The sequence below is a fragment of the Leucoraja erinacea genome, chromosome 7 (assembly GCF_028641065.1).
Source record: "Leucoraja erinacea ecotype New England chromosome 7, Leri_hhj_1, whole genome shotgun sequence".
NCBI classification, from domain to species: Eukaryota; Metazoa; Chordata; class Chondrichthyes; order Rajiformes; family Rajidae; genus Leucoraja; species Leucoraja erinaceus.
In genome coordinates this window covers 76,633,200-76,649,781 of record NC_073383.1, presented here as the reverse complement: position 1 = coordinate 76,649,781, position 16,582 = coordinate 76,633,200, and the positions used below count along the sequence as shown (strand labels likewise).

At 48.3% G+C, this 16,582-nt stretch overlaps 2 protein-coding genes across 2 annotated transcripts in view; one reads left to right on the top strand and one right to left on the bottom strand.

The window, feature by feature from the left end:
* The window catches only part of sema5ba (sema domain, seven thrombospondin repeats (type 1 and type 1-like), transmembrane domain (TM) and short cytoplasmic domain, (semaphorin) 5Ba), a 330,444-nt gene that overhangs the window by 155,261 nt on the left and 158,601 nt on the right, over positions 1-16,582 (top strand).
* pdia5 (protein disulfide isomerase family A, member 5) overlaps positions 1-16,582 on the bottom strand; it is a 370,444-nt gene that overhangs the window by 332,161 nt on the left and 21,701 nt on the right. The window lies entirely within an intron of this gene.

Here is a 16,582-nt window from a genome sequence, read left to right as displayed (position 1 = left end):
GCCTGGATAGAGTGGATGTGGAGAAGATGTTTCCACTAGTAGGAGAGTTTAGGACTAGAGGCCGCAGTCTCAGAATTAAAGGATGTTCCTTTAGAAAGGAGATGAGAAGGAATTTCCTTAGTCAGAGGGTGGTGAATCTGTGGAATTCATTGCCGCAGAAGGCTGTGGAGGCCAAGTTAATGGATGTTTTAAGAGGAGAATTCAATGGATATTTTTACCGTGGAGATGAACATATTCTTGATTAGTACGGGTGTCAGGGGTTATGGGGAGAAGGCAGGAGAATGGGGTTGAGAGGGAAAGATAGGTCAGCCATGATTGAGTGGTGGAGTAGACTTGATGGGCCGAATGGCCTTATTCTGCCCCTAGAACTTATGAACTTATGCAAGAAAGTCGCTGTTATTTTCTGCTTGTTGCTTCCATTCCTCCTCCATATTTGAGTCCGTCTACGACCGGCTGTTGGAGCAAGACCGTGTGGAGTTGGCGTTCGAAGTAACGAGCTATTTATTGAAACACGGTGATCTTATTGATCATGAGAAGAATAGACCGGTTAGACCCACAGAGTCTCTTGCCCAGAGTCGGAGAATCGAGAACCAGGGGATATAGGTTTAAGTTGGGGAGGGGGGGGGGGAAGATTTAATAGGAACCAGAGGGGTAAATGGGGAGAATGGGATTGAGAGGGAAAGATAGATCAGCCATGATTGAATGGCGGAATGGGAGGTGGGTGTAAGGGGTAAGGAACATGCTGCCTGAGGAGTTGGGCAAAAATGCTGGAGAAACTCAGCGGGTGCAACAGCATCTATGGAGCGAAGGAAATAGGCAACGTTTCGGGCCGAAACCCTTCTTCAGACTGATGGGGGGGTTTCATCAGTCTGTAGAAGGGTTTAGGCCCAAAACATTGCCTATTTCCTTCGCTCCATAGATGCTGTTGCACCCGCTGAGTTTCTCCAGCATTTTTGTCTACCTTCGATTTTCCGGCATCTGCAGTTCCTTCTTGAACAACGAGCTGCCAGAGGAGGTAGTTGAGGCAGGAGCTATCGCAATGTTTAAGAAACAGTTGGACAGGTACGTGGATAGGACTGGTCTGGAGGGATATGGGCCAAACACGGGCAGGTGGGTCCTGGTGTAGATGGGACACGTCGGCCACCAGTGTGGGCAAGGTGGGCCGAGGGGCCTGTTTCCACGCTGCATCACTCCGTGGCTCCATGAGGGATGGTGGCCAATCTTGTGCGGGACAGTTCTATGTTGTCCATCCCTGCCCATCTGGAGCAGGGACTCTCAGAAACAAAGCACTGGGGATGGAAGAAGCCTGCAATCCTGCTAACATGTGTTTATGTGGAAGCCGCAGAGACTTAGAAACATTGCAGCATTAATCGGGATTAATCCGGTGGGCGGCGCGGCTCTGGCCAGCAGCGGCCTCTGCAGCCTGTCCGCGTTTTTATTATTTTCTGTCTGTGTTTTAATGTAGTTTTTGTTATTTTTTGTTGGGGTGTGTGTGTGGGGGGGTGGGGGTGGGGGGGGGGGGGAATCTTTTTAAATCTCTCCCTGCACTGGAGACCCGACCTTTTCTCGTCGGGTTTCCATTGTCGTTGAGGCCGTAACGAGGAGCGGCCTCCAACAGGAGGAAGCCGGGGACTCAGGTGCTACTCACCGTCGCCGTCGCGGGGCTGGTCGAGTCCGGAGCGGGTTGCTGCTGCTGAGTCGGAGGCTGCTGCTGTGTCGGAGGCTCGGAGCTGCTGCGGAGTCGGAGGCTGCTGCTGCGGAGTCGGAGGCTGCTGCGGAGTCGGAGGCTGCTGCGGAGTCGGAGGCTGCTGCTGAGTCGGGGGCTGCTGCTGATGCGGAGGCTGCTGCTGCGGGTCTGCGGAGAGCGGCGCCGGGAGCCCGCGGCTCCTCTGGAGAGAGACCGCTTTTCGGGGCTCCTGCAACGGCGAATTCTCCCGCCCGAGTTGCGGGGTCGAAGAGCTCCTGGAGCGGGGCCTAACACCATTGCCCCGCGCGGCTGGAACGGCTGCGGGACTTTACGAGCGCACACCGGGGGCTCCAACACCAAGACCCGGTGTGCGACCTCGCACCACCCGGCGTGGCTTCAATGGCCGCGGGACAATCGCCATCGCCAGCTGGGGGCTTTTGACTTTGACTTTGACTCTGACATCGGGGGGGGGAGAGTGCAGTGGAGAGATAAGTTTTTTTGGCCTTCCATCACAGCTATGTGATGGATGTTTATGTTAAATTGTAATTATGTTGTGTCTGGGTCTATTTGTGTGTAATGTATGGCTGCAGAAACGGCATTTCGTTTGGACCTCTAGGGGTCCAAATGACAAATAAATTGACTCTCTCTCTTGACTCTTCACTTCCTCTTCCAGGGAGTGTTTTTTCTCTCATTTTAACAAAGCGCTTAGTTCCACGTCTTTGTTGCTTGGCAGATCATAATGCTGAGAGAATGGAGCGGCTGGGCTTGTACACTCTGGAATTTAGGATGAGATGGGATCTTATTGAAACATATAAGATTGTTAAGGGTTTGGACACGCTAGAGGCAGGATACATGTTCCCGATGTTGGGGGAGTCCAGAACCAGGGGCCACAGTTTAAGAATAAGGGGTAGGCCATTTAGAACGGAGATGAGGAAACACTTTTTCTCACAGAGGGTTGTGAGTCTGTGGAATTCTCTGCCTCAGAGGGCGGAGGAGGCCGGTTCTCTAGATACGTTCAAGGGAGAGCTAGATAGGGCTCTTAAAGATAGCGGAGTCAGGGGATATGGGGAGAAGGCAGGAACGGGGTACTGATTGTGGATGATCAGCCATGGTCACATTGAATGGCGGTGCTGTCTCGAAGGGCCGAATGGCCTATTCCTGCATCTATTGTCTATTGTCAATAATAACGAGCACAAGATGTCCGCTTACCTCAACCTCCACTTGCCTTGAAAAGAAAGGAGGTATTAGGTCTGTAGAAGGGTTTCGACTCAAAACGTTGCCTATTTCCTTCGCTCCATAGTTCCTGCCTCTGAGTTTCTGCAGCAGTTTTGCCCACCTAGGAATTACGTGGCAGGGGTTTACGGGGCAACATTCCAGAGAGCTGGACGATCGATCAGGGAACATGTCTCCCAATTGTTTTGTCACATTGCGGAGTTACAGAGACACTGCGTTGCTTCATCTGAAACCACTTCATCAATGGAAAGGATCTTTCCTGAATTTAGGCACTAAAATGCTGGAGTAACTCAGCGGGACGTGCAGCATCTCTGGGGGAGAAGAAATTTCGGGTCGAAACCTATCCCAAAACGTCACCAATTCCTTCTCTCCAGGGATGCTGCCTGTCCCGCTGAGTTACTCCAGCATTTTAGAGTCCATCACCCTACACCTTTCCTGAGTTTGTTGGTCTTTAGACTGCAGAGATACGGCGCTGAAACAGGCCCTTCGGTCCACTGAGCCCGTGCCGACCAACGATCGCCCCGCACACCAACACTATCCCACACTCATTCGGGCCAATTTGCAATTTTACCGAAGCCTATTCACCTACAAACCTGCACGTCTTTGGAAGGGAGTGTGGGAGGAAACCGGAGCACCCGGAGAAAACCCTCGTGGTCCCGGGGAGAACGAACAAACCCCGTGCAGACAGCGCCCCGTAGGTCAGGATCGAACCCCACATCGAGACAGCGGCACTACCCGCTGCGCCTCCCTGCCGTCGCACGTTCAGCACAATTAGCTCTTCTGTGAACACCGTCAGGGAACGGAACGAGAAAATCAGTCCGAATGTCCGATGTAGCCCTGCTGTTAAATGTCAGCACTTCACCTTTACAAACCAGATGAGTTTCATGCTCATAAATTCGAAGAGCAGAATTAGGCCATTCGGCCCATCACAGTCTACTCCACCATTCAATCATAGAAACATAGAAAATAGGTGCAGGAGTAGGCCATTCGGCCCTTCGAGCCTGCACCACCATTCATTATGATCATGGCTGATCATCCAACTCAGTATCCAGTTCCTGCCTTCTCTCCATACCCCCTGATCCCTTTAGTCACAAGGACCACATCCAACTCCCTCTTAAATGTAGCCAATGAACTGGCCTCAACTTCTGTGGCAGAGAATTCCACAGATTCACCACTCTCTGAGTGAAAAGATAGATCATGGTTGATCTATCTTTTCCTCTCAACGCCATTCTCCCCATAACCCCTGACACCCGTACTAATCAAGAACCTGTCAACCAATCTGCCTTAAAAATTCCCATCCACTTGGCCTCCACAGCCTACTGTGGCAATGAATTCCACAGATTTACCACCCTCTGACTGAAGAAATTCCTCTTCATCTCCTTTCTAAAGGTTAGGTCCTTTAATTCTGAGGCTCTGGCCTCTGGTCCTAGACTCTCCCACTAGTGGAAACATCCTCTCCACATCCACTCTATCCAGGCCTTTCGCTATTTGGTAAGTTTCAATGAGCACCCCCCCGCCCATCCTTCTAAACTCAGGTCACCATGGAAACGGCGTGTGATTTTTTTTATCAAGAGCTGAAGTGATATTTTTGTACCCATTTTCACTGACCTGATAGCAATCTCAGCTCAATCTGCTGTGGGGTGGCAATATTAAATTTGCCGCAGTGAGATCTAGCACTCAGGCGGGGACCAGAAGCTTTTACTGAAGTCAATCCCAGTGCTCTCAATCCGAGGAAAAGTGTTTTACAGCCTTCGAGGGATTTTAGCTTCTCGTCAGAATGTCAGGCTTGTGACCTCCAGGTGGACCACAAAATGGTGGAGAAACTCAGCGGGACTCAGAGGCAGCATCTCTGGAGAGACGGAATGGGGTGACGTTTCGGGTCGAGACCCTTCTCCAGATCTTTCTTTCCTTTCATCTCTCCCCACTCCACCCCCACCTCATCATTCCCGTCCACGCTGGTCAGCTGGTGTGGAGGTCAGCCGGCTCAAGAGATTGGACAACAATAGGGTGATTTCACGAAAGGTCACTGGAGCGTAGATCCGCACCCACGTGACCGAAAATCTCAAGTGGAGGTCATGCTATACATCCGGTACATGTTAGTGAATGGGAAAACACGCACTTTCACACCCGTTAAAAACATCGAAAACGGACAGTTTTTGAGCTGCAATTTACTGTGCCAGTCGGGGTGACCGTGAAGCACAGCTACCTAAATTTACAGTCCAAAAAAAAGATAGAAACTAAGGTAAATTCAAGAGGGAGCTGAAGGTGCAAATCCAGCGGAAATGCTTATCGGACATTTGCCGTGGAGATTTAAAGATCCAAAATATCGGGAATTATCGCGTTTGCTCGCTGCATTTCATCAAAAGTAAGGCATTATTATCTTTATTGATGAAATGCAGCGAGCAAACGCGATAATTCCCGATATTTTGGACCAATAAATCTCCACGGCAAATGTCTGCTGGTCATTTCCGCTGGATTGGCACCTTCAGCTCCCTCTTTAATTTACCTTAGTTTCTAACCCGGATGTATAGCATGTCCTCCACTTGAGATTTTCGGTCACGTGGGTGCGGATCTACGCTCCAGTGACCTTTCGTGAAATCACCCTATAACAGCACAAAATCACCTACGTTTACAGGTCAAGTGATACAGTACGATACAATTTCCTTTATAGTCATTCAAACAATTGTTTGAGCGAAATTGCGTACCTTGCAGTCATGAGAAAAAAAGCAACAAAACACACAATTAACACAATTTTACACAAACATCCATCACAGTGAATCTCCAGGCACCTCCTCACTGTGATGGAAGGCAAAAGGTCTTATCTCTTCCTTGCTTGTTCTCCCGCTGCGTCGAGGCGATCGAGGCTCTCGATGTTGAAGTCCCCGCCGGGTGATGGTAAATCCCGCGGCCGATTACAAGCTCTGCGAACGGGCCGATTCAAACCCTGTGACTTGGGGCGGACGAAGCTGCTGTTGCGGGAGCTCCGGAGAATCGGTCACCAACCAGGGACCTGCAAGCTCCCGATGCCACCGTCCACAGGGCTCGCGGCTGAAACCTCCGAAGTCGGGTCGCAGCCATTGCGCCACCACAGCCTCCGAAGTCAGCTAGATCCGCGACGGTGAGTCCCCAGGCTCTGCCACTGGAGCCTCGAGGTCGATTGCAGTTGGAGGCCGCCAGCTCCACGGTATTAAACCTCAGCGCAGGGAGGGTAAAGAGAGGGTAAACGCACAGTATGTGTGGACTTGCCCAAACAGATTCAGATCCAATTTTAATTGTCATTGTCAGTGTACAGTACAGAGTACAGAAACGAGGATGTTGCCAGGGCTACAGGGAGAATGGTTCAACAGGCCAGGACTTTAGTGTAGTGTAGTGTGCCCCCAGTGGGTAGGGAGTGGTTGGGAAAGTGTGGGATAAACGTGGGACTAGTGTGAACAGGTGACCCGATGGTCGGCGTGGAATCGGTGGGCTGAAGAGCCTGGTTCCATGCTGTATCTCTCAATTAAAAGCTGCAGACAGTGTTGTAGAGAGAGAGAGGGGGTGAGACAGAGAGAGAGTGAAAGAGAGAGAGAATTAGAAAGGGAAAGTGAGAGAGCGAGAGTATGAGAGAGAAAGAGAGTGAGAGAGAGAAAGAGAGAGAGAGAGAGAGAGAATGAATGAGACAGAGAGAACGAGAGAGTGAGTGAGACAGAGAGAGTTATCTGTATATTATTATTATCTGTACCAATATACAGTGAGTCTGAAGAAGGGTTTCGGCCCTAAACGTCACCTATTTCCTTCGCCCCATAGACGCTGCTGCACCCGCTGAGTTTCTCCAGCATTTTTGTGTACCTTCGATTTTCCAGCATCTGCAGTTCCTTCTTGAACACTACAGTGAACTTTGTTTGGCATGCTATCCAGGCACATTGTGCCATACATAAACAGTCATCGTGTTATACAGCACAGAAACAGCTCTTCAGGCCCTATTTACCCATACTGACCAAGATTCTAATATTGAAAAATATTAGAATGCAGAAGATAGTTTTGTAGTATTATTCTTCCAAAGAAATAGTCCAAAGTCTTCAATGAGGTGGATGGAAAATTGGTGCGTGTGTGTGATTGGAGATGTCGGTGTGATAATATGTGGCAGTGTGTGTGTAAGTGTTGTGTATGCGTAATGGTTTTGTGTATGTGTGTGTGTGTGTGTGTGTGGGTGTGTGCGTGGGTGGGTGTGTGTGGTGGGGTGGGTGTGTGTGTGTGTGTGTGGGTGCGTGTGGGTGGGGGTGTGTGTGTGGGTGCGTGTGGGTGTGTGTGTGTGTGTGTGTGTGTGTTTGTGTGTGTGTGTGTGTGTGTGTGTGCGCGCGTGTGTGTGGGTGTGTGCGTGTGTGTGTGTGGGTGTGTGTGTGTGGGTGCGTGTGTGGGTGTGTGTGTGTGTGTGTGTGTGTGTGTGTGTGTGTGCGTTGGTATGGATTTTGCATGTGTCTGAACGTTTGTGAAGTTGGTTTAGTTTTGAGATACTATGTGAAAACCGCCCCTTTTCCCCAATGAGCCCACGATGACCAGCGATCACCCGTACACTAGTTTTATCCAACATTATCCACACCGGGGACAATTTACAGAAGCCAATTCACCCACAAACCTGCACGTCTTTGGAATGTGGTAGGAAACCGGAGCACCCGGGGAAAACCCACGCAGGTCACGGGGAGAAGGTACAAACTCCGTACAGACAGCACCCGTAGTGAGGATTGAACCCGGGGTTCCTGGCGCTGTGAGGCAGCAACTCTACCGCTGTGCCACCGTGCCACCCATTTATGTGTCTGAAGAAGGGTCTCGACCTGCAACCTCACCTAATCCTTCTCTCCAGAGATGCTGCCTGACCCGCTGAGTTACTCCAGCATTTTGTGTCTATCCTTGTGTGTATAATGGCACGTATTTGTGTGTGTGTGTGAGACAGAGACAGGGGGTTTTTGGTGTGTGTATGAAGGGGGTTGTTTGTGTTCATGTATCCACTGAAGATAGACACAAAATGCTGGAGTAACTCAGCGAGTCAGGCAGCATTTCTGGAGAGAATGAATGGGTGACATTTCGGGTCGAGACCCTTCAAACTGAGAGTCAGGGGAGAGGGAGACGTAGAGATGGGGAAGTGTAAGGTGTGAAAAACCCAGATCAAAGGGGATGGCGATCCAAGGAAAATGTAGAATGGATCATTGTTAGCTGAGGGGAAGGTTACAATGAGGCGTGCAATCGGTGAAATGTAATCAGGTGGACAGTGAAGCGTCACGCATTCCTTCTCTCCAGAGATGCCGCCTGTCCCGCTGAGTTACTCCTGCATTTTTTAGTTTTGGGCTTAGTTTTAAAGATACAGCACAGAAAAAGACCAGCGACCCCCGCACATTACCACCATCCAACACACACCATGGACAATTTACATTGATACCAAACCAATTAACTCTGTGTGCATTTGGAGTGTGGGAGGAAACTGAAGATCGCGGAGAAAACCCACGCAGGTCACGGGGGGGAAGGTACAAACTCCGTCCAGAGTCGGGATCGAACCCGGGTCTCCGGCGCCGTATGACAGCGACTCTGCCGCTGCACCACCCATATTTACCCGGGTCCTCGTTACACAGGGATATGTTTGTCCTTGAATAACACTGGCATGTACGTAAATACTCCCCTCGGGAATCCATAAGCTGGCAATCAGAAGCATTGTTGACTTTTGCTTCTCTTTATCCGTGACATTTCCATTGACACCAATGTGTCTGCCAGGCTCCACAGCAAGGGGAGCCTATTTTCAGCGCGCCCACTCTATTTACAAGCAGTCTCATTCCACTGTGTTAAACCCAGGATATTTCAGGAGCGTTTCCACGAACTCCAATTAGCAGAGGTCCGCCAACTGAACCTGGATTATTTCCTAAGCTCTGCACAGAGTAAGTGGGAAATTGTTACAACAGATTCCATGTACCATGTCCATTCCTGTCAACAGAAGCAGAACGATCTTCGGGGCAGATGGACACAAAATGCTGGAGTAACTCAGCATCTCAGGCAGCGTCTCTGGAGGGAAGGAAGAATGGGTGACATTTCAGGTCGAGACCCTTCTTCAGGCTGAGAGCCGGGGGGGGGGGGAGATTTGGAAGGGTGAGGTGTGAAAATGGGAGATCAAAAGGGACGTAGACGAGATCATCATTAGCGTGGGGAAGGTGACAACAAGGCATGCAATGTCAAATTTAACCAGGAGGACAGTTCAGACTGGTCGGAGACCTAGGATGGGGGAGGGATGGAGAGGGAGGGAAGGCAAAAGTTACTTGAAGTTAGAGAAGTCTTGGCTGGGTTTGCTCCGAGACCTTCGGTTTCCTCCCACACTTCAATGACGTACAGGTCTGCAGGTTAATTGGCTTGGTAAATGTAAAAATTGTCCCTAGTGGGTGTAGGACAGTGTTAGTGTGCGGGGATCGCTGGTCGGTGCTGACCTGGTGGGCCGAAGGGCCTGTTTCCACGCGGTATCTCAAAAACTGAGATTAAAACTAAAACCATCGCGCAAACTAGCCAAAAGGAATGGGTGACACTTCGGGTCGGAACCCTTCTTCTGACCTGAAAAGTCACACCTATTCAGTGCTGGGACCCCAGCTATTTACAATATATATTAATGATCTGGATGAGGGAATTGAAGGCAACATCTCCAAGTTTGCGGATGACACTAAGCTGGGGGGCAGTGTTAGCTGTGAGGAGGATGCTAGGAGACTGCAAGGTGACTTGGATAGGCTGGGTGAGTGGGCAAATGTTTGGCAGATGCAGTATAATGTGGATAAATGTGAGGTTATCCATTTTGGTGGCAAAAACGGGAAAGCAGACGATTATCTAAATGGTGGCCGATTGGGAAAGGGGGAGATGCAGCGAGACCTGGGTGTCATGGTACACCAGTCATTGAAGGTAGGCATGCAGGTGCAGCAGGCAGTAAAGAAAGTGAATGATATGTTAGCTTTCATTGCAAAAGGATTTGAGTATAGGAGCAGGGAGGTTCTACTGCAGTTGTACAGGGTCTTGGTGAGACCACACCTGGAGTATTGCGTACAGTTTTGGTCTCCAAATCTGAGGAAGGACATTATTGCCATAGAGGGAGTGCAGAGACGGTTCACCAGACTGATTCCTGGGATGTCAGGACTGTCTTATGAAGAAAGACTGGATAGACTTGGTTTATACTCTCTAGAATTTAGGAGATTGAGAGGGGATCTTATAGAAACTTACAAAATTCTTAAGGGGTTGGACAGGCTAGATGCAGGAAGATTGTTCCCGATGTTAGGGAAGTCCAGGACAAGGGGTCACAGCTTAAGGATAAGAGGCCAGTTCATTGGCTATATTTAAGAGGGAGTTAGATGTGGCCCTTGTGGCTAAAGGGATCAGGGGGTATGGAGAGAAGGCAGGTACGGGATACTGTTGGATGATCAGCCATGATCATATTGAATGGCGGTGCAGGCTCGAAGGGCCAAATGGCCTTCTCCTGCACCTATTTTCTATGTCTCTATTCCTTTTCTGTGCTGCCTGACCCGCTGAGTTACTCCAGCATCTTGGGTCCATCTTCGATATAAACCAAGTCTTACCCTGGTCACTCCCTCTTTCTTCTCCCCTCTCCCATCAAGCAAGAGGTACAGAAGTGTACACACGCACACCTCCAGATTCAGGGACAGTTTCTTCCATCTATGTATCCTTACACCAGTGTGGTTGTGAGCTACCATCTACCTCATTGGAGACCTTTGAACTATCTTTAATTCATCTTTATCCGAGTTTATTATTATTATATCTTGTACTTTTATCTGTGCCCTGTGTTCATTTATAGTCTTTTCTTTCACTGGATAGCAAACAAAAGCTTTTTACTCTACGTCGGTACAATAAACTGAACTAAATTAAACTAAACTAAATGGTGGCGCAGCAGTAGAGTTGCTGCTTATAATGCCAGGGACTGAGGTTTGATCCTGACTACGGGCGCTGCCTGTACGGAGCTTGCGTTCTCCCTGTGAACGCGTGGGTTTTCCCCGGGTGCTCCGGTTTCCTCCCACACTACAAAGACATGCAGGGTTGTAGGTTAATTGGCATCTGTAAAATTGAAAATTGTCCCTAGTTTGTTTGAATTTATGTGTATGCACGCGCGTGTGTGTGTACACACACACACCCCCACATATATACACACATACATCTATATATACACACAGACACACACACACACACACCCACATATATACACACACACATCTATATATACACACAGACACACACACACACATGTATACACACACACAACTATATATACACACACACATACATATATACACATTTTTATATATATACACACACACACACACACACGTGCACACACATATATACAGTGTGATTGGCCTCATCAGCAACAACGATGAGCTGGCCTACAGGGAGGATGTCCAGCACTTAGCAGCATGGTGCGCTGACAACAACCTGGCCCTTAACTCCAAGAAGACCAAGGAGCTCATTGTAGACTTCAGGAAGTCCAGAGGTGGCACGCACACCCCCATCCACATTAACGGGACGGAGGTGGAACGTGTTTCTAGCTTCAGGTTCCTGGGAGTCAACATCTCCGATGACCTCTCTTGGACCCACAATACCTCTACTCTGATCAAGAAGGCTCATCAGCGTCTCTTCTTCCTGAGGAGACTGAAGAAGGTCCATCTGTCTCCTCAGATCCTGGTGAACTTCTACCGCTGCACCATCGAGAGCATCCTTACCAACTGCATCACAGTATGGTATGGCAACTGCTCTGTCTCCGACCGGAAGGCATTGCAGAGGGTGGTGAAAATTGCCCAACGCATCACCGCTCCACTGCATTGAGTCTGTCCAAAGCAAGCGCTGTCTGCGGAGGGCGCTCAGCATCGCCAAGGACTGCTCTCACCCCAACCATGGACTGTTTACCCTCCTACCATCCGGGAGGCGCTACAGGTCTCTCCGTTGCCGAACCAGCAGGTCGAGGAACAGCTTCTTTCCGGCGGCTGTCACTCTACTAAACAACGTACCTCGGTGACTGCCAATCACCCCCCCCCGGACACTTATTATTATTTTTTTTTTTTATTCAAATCGTTTGCTATGTCGCTCTTCAAGGGAGATGCTAAATGCATTTCGTTGTCTCTGTACTGTACACTGACAATGACAATTAAAATTGAATCTGAATCTGAATCTGAATCTGATACACACATACATCTATAAATACACACACACATACACATATATACACACATACATCTATATACACATATATACACACACATACATCTATAAATACACACACACATACACATACATACACACATACATTTATATATACACACACATACACATATATACACACATACATCTATATACACACACACACACACACATATATACACACATACATCTATAAATACACACACACATACACATATATACACACATACATCTATATACACACACACATACACATATATACACACATATTTATATACACATACATGCACCCGAGGTCAGGATTAGACCCGTCTCTGACGCTGTGAGGCAGCAGCTCCACCAGCTGCACCATCGTACTGCAGTGATATTTCAGTGACATTTAAACATCAATGACATTTAAAAAAAACCATTCTAATAGATTGAAATAATTTTTACAAATTTAAGTCTTTAATTAGGGGCAGCATAGCTGGTGATCGAGGACCGATGGTCGGTATGAACTCGAAGGGCCGAAGGGCCTGTTTCCATGCCAAATCTCTAAACTGAACTACCTCTCCTGAACTACCACTCACCTCATTGGAGACCCTCGGACTATCCTTGATCGGACTTTACTGGCTTTACCTTGCACTAAACGTCATTCCCTATATCATGTATCTATACAATGTGGACGGCTCGTGTGTAACCATATGCAGTATTTTCGCTGAATGCATAGCTCACAACGAGAGCTTTTCACGGCACTTCAGTCCACGTGACAATGAACTAAACTGACACTAAACTAAATGTGAAGGAACTGCAGATACTGGTTGAAACCGAAGATCGACACAAAATGCTGGAGCAACTCAGCAGGTCAGGCAGCATCTCTGGAAAGGTGACGTTTCGTGTCATTCTGAAGAAGACACATTTCGTGCCAGACATAAAAACAGTTTTTATCCACGAGTAGTTGCTCTACTCAACAGCCAAAAATCTGTAGCCTCCCTTTGATCTGGTATTTTGTTGGTTCACATGCCTGATCAATGGTGTTTTATCATTAATGTTTTATTATTATTAATGTTTAGTGTTATCGTAGTCATTCGTCACTGTATGTCATGTTGTTACTTGTGGGCGGAGCACCAAGGCAAGTTCCTTGTATGTGAATACTTGGCCAATAAACGTACTTACTTATTCGGTCTATTTTTGTGTCATCCGCAAACTTTGCCACAAAGCCTGCGGAACTCCGCTAGTCACTGGCAGCCCACCAAAAAAAAGCCCCCCCCTTATTGCCACTCTTTGTGTTCTGCCACCCAGCCAACCTGCGATCCATGCCAGTGTCTGCCCTTTGATAGCGTGGGCTCTTCAGTGACCAAAGAATTCCACAGTCACCGTCCTCTGACTAAAGACATTTCTCCTCAGCTCCATTCCTAAGCAGCTTCACGTGTGGCACCTTCTTGAAAGCTTTCTGAAAATCTGTGTACCTAATAACTATTGCCTAGTCGGAGAATTTGGGTGGGGGAGGGGGAGAGAGAGAGGGGGAGAGAAAGCAAGGGTTACTTGAAGTGAGAGAAATCTAGCAAGAAGCTGTTCCTGTGTCTGGTGGTGTGTGTTTTCAAAACTGTTGTAACTTCAGTGTAAGGGGGGTGGGGGGGGGGGGGGGGGGGGGGGGGGGGGGGGGGGCTCGGAGTTGGGGAACTGTTAGGTTTATTGGTGGGATGGTGGGCGTTTGGTCGGCATGCCTAAGACAGTGAGGACATTTGTTCCTTTGTCATAGGCACAGACTGAGAACCGACACTGTTTTTTTTTCTCCCTCTCCCGTCTCCCTGGTAACGGCCCAGGAATCTCTCTGCATTACCGTCCCCTGACCCCCTTGTCCCCCAGAATAAAGGCGAGAAGTTATGCGTCGGCTTTTTGTTCCGATTCACTTCATTTTAAGCGGTGCCATTGACGGCTAGCAGACCGAGATTCCCACAGCCCCATGGGAGCACTGAGGCACCTGGATACAGAGGCTGGGCTTTGATCGGTGGCGTTTGGATCTGTTGTAAATTAACTGAGGTATGTTTCCACCAGTGGGAGAGCCTAGGACTAGAGCTCGCAGCCTCAGAATTAAAGGGCGTTCCTTTAAGAAGGAGATGAGGAGGAATTTCTTCAGTCAGAGGGTGGTGAATCTGTGGAATTCATTGCCACAGATGGCTATAGACAATAAACAATAGACGCAGGAGTAGGCCATTCGGCCCTTCGAGCCAGCACCGCCATTCAATGTGATCATGGCTGATCATCCCCAATCAGTACCCCCCGTTCCTGCCTTCTCCCCACATATCCCCTGACTCCGCCATCTTTAAGAGCCCTATCTAGTTCCCTCTTGAACGTATCCAGAGAACCGGCCTCCACCGCCCTCTGAGGCAGAGAATTCCACAGACTCACCACTGTCTGTGAGAAAAAGTGTTTCCTCTTCTCCGTTCTAAATGGCTTATCCCTTATTCTTAAACTGTGGCCCCTGGTTCTGGACTTCTGATTTATGGAGGCCAAGTCAATGGATATTTTTAAGGCGGGGATAGATAGATTGAGGGAGTGCAGCGTAGGTTCACCAGGTTAATTCCTGGGATGGCGGGACTGACATATGATGAAAGAATGGGTCGACTGGGCTTGTATTCACTGGAATTCAGAAGGAAGAGAGGGGATCTTATAGAAACATATAAAATTCTTATGGGATTGGACAGGCTTGATGCAGGAAAAATGTTCCCGATGTTTGGGGGAATCCAGAACCAGGGGTCATAGTTTAAGAATAAAGGGGAGGCCATTTAGGACTGAGATGAGGAAAAACTTTTTCACCCAGAGAGTTGAGAATCTGTGGAATTCTCTGCCACAGAAGACGGTGGAGGCCGATTCACTGGATGTTTTCAAGAGAGAGTTAGATTTAGCTCTTAGGGCTAACGGAATCAAGGATGGGGAGAAAGCAGGAGAGGGGTACTGATTTTGGATAATCGGCCATGATCATATTTAATGGTGGTGCTGGCTCGAAGGGCCGAATGGCCTACTCCTGCACCTATTTTCTATTTTTCCATTACCCGCATATCCATATGCCAATCCAAAAGTCCATATCATATCTGCATCCACCACCACTCGTGGCAGTGTGATCTGGGCACCCACTATCCTCTGTGTAAAAGACATCTCCCTGAAACATTGCCCCTCTGGCCTTGAAGCATATGTCCCCTTGTATTTGATTTTTTCCATCTTGGGACAAAGGTTCTGACTCTCTACCCTATCTACGCATCTGATAACTGTCTATACTTCTATCAGGTCTCCACGCAAACTCCGCATTCTGAAGAAAACAATCCAAGTCTGTGCTATCTATCATAGAAACATAGAAACATAGAAAATAGTTGCAGGAGTAGGGCATTCGGCCCTTCGAGCCTGCACCGCCATTCGATATGATCATGGCTGATCATCCAACTCAGTATCCCGTCCCTGCCTTCTCTCCATACCCCCTGATCCCTTTAGCCACAAGGGCCACATCTAACTCCCTCTTAAATATAGCCAACGAACTGGCCTCAACTACCTTCTGTGGCAGAGAATTCCAGAGATTCACCACTCTCTGTGTGAAAAATGTTTTTTTCATCTCGGTCCTAAAAGATTTCCCTCTTATCCTTAAACTGTGACCCCTTGTTCTGGACTTCCCCAACATCGGGAACATTCTTCCTGCATCTAGCCTGTCCAACCCCTTAAGAATTTTGTAAGTTTCTATAAGATCCCCCCTCAATCTTCTAAATTCTAGCGAGTACAAGCCGAGTATACCTGTAGCCAACCTCCCATAATCCAGCCATCATTGTGGTAAACCTTCACTGCACCCTTTCCAAAGCCTCCACATTCTTCCTGTAATGGGGAGACTCGAACTGCACGCAATATTCCAAATGCGGCCTAACTATTGTCCTATAAAATGCAGTGGCTCTCAACCATTTAGTTTTCTCTTTTGACTCTAGTTTAGACTTTAGAGATACAGCGTGGAGATAGGCCCCATAAACCAGCACCATCCTACACACTAGGAACATTTTACAATTTACGGAAGCCAATTAACCTGTACATCTTTGGAGTTCTGTATTTTGAATTTGTGTCCATTCAGTGGCCGAAGGGCCTGTTTCCATGTTGTATTTCAATCAATCAATTCAATCAAAAAACTAGGGTGATCGATGGTCGGCGTGGACTCGGTGGGCCGAATGGCCTGTTTCCATGCTGTATTTTTGAAAACCAATTTGCCATAAAAATCTAGTCTGAATGGGTGATCGATGGCCGGTGTGGACTTGGTGGGCCGAATGGCCTGTTTCCATGCTGTTTCTTTGTAAACCAATTCACCAATAAATCTGGTGTGAATGGGTGATCGATGGCCGGCATGGACTCATGTATCTTTCAATCAATTCATTAAAAAAAACGAGTGTGAATGGGTGATCGATGAGTGAACTAGATTGGAGCCCAAGGCAGACAGGAAATGCTGGAGTA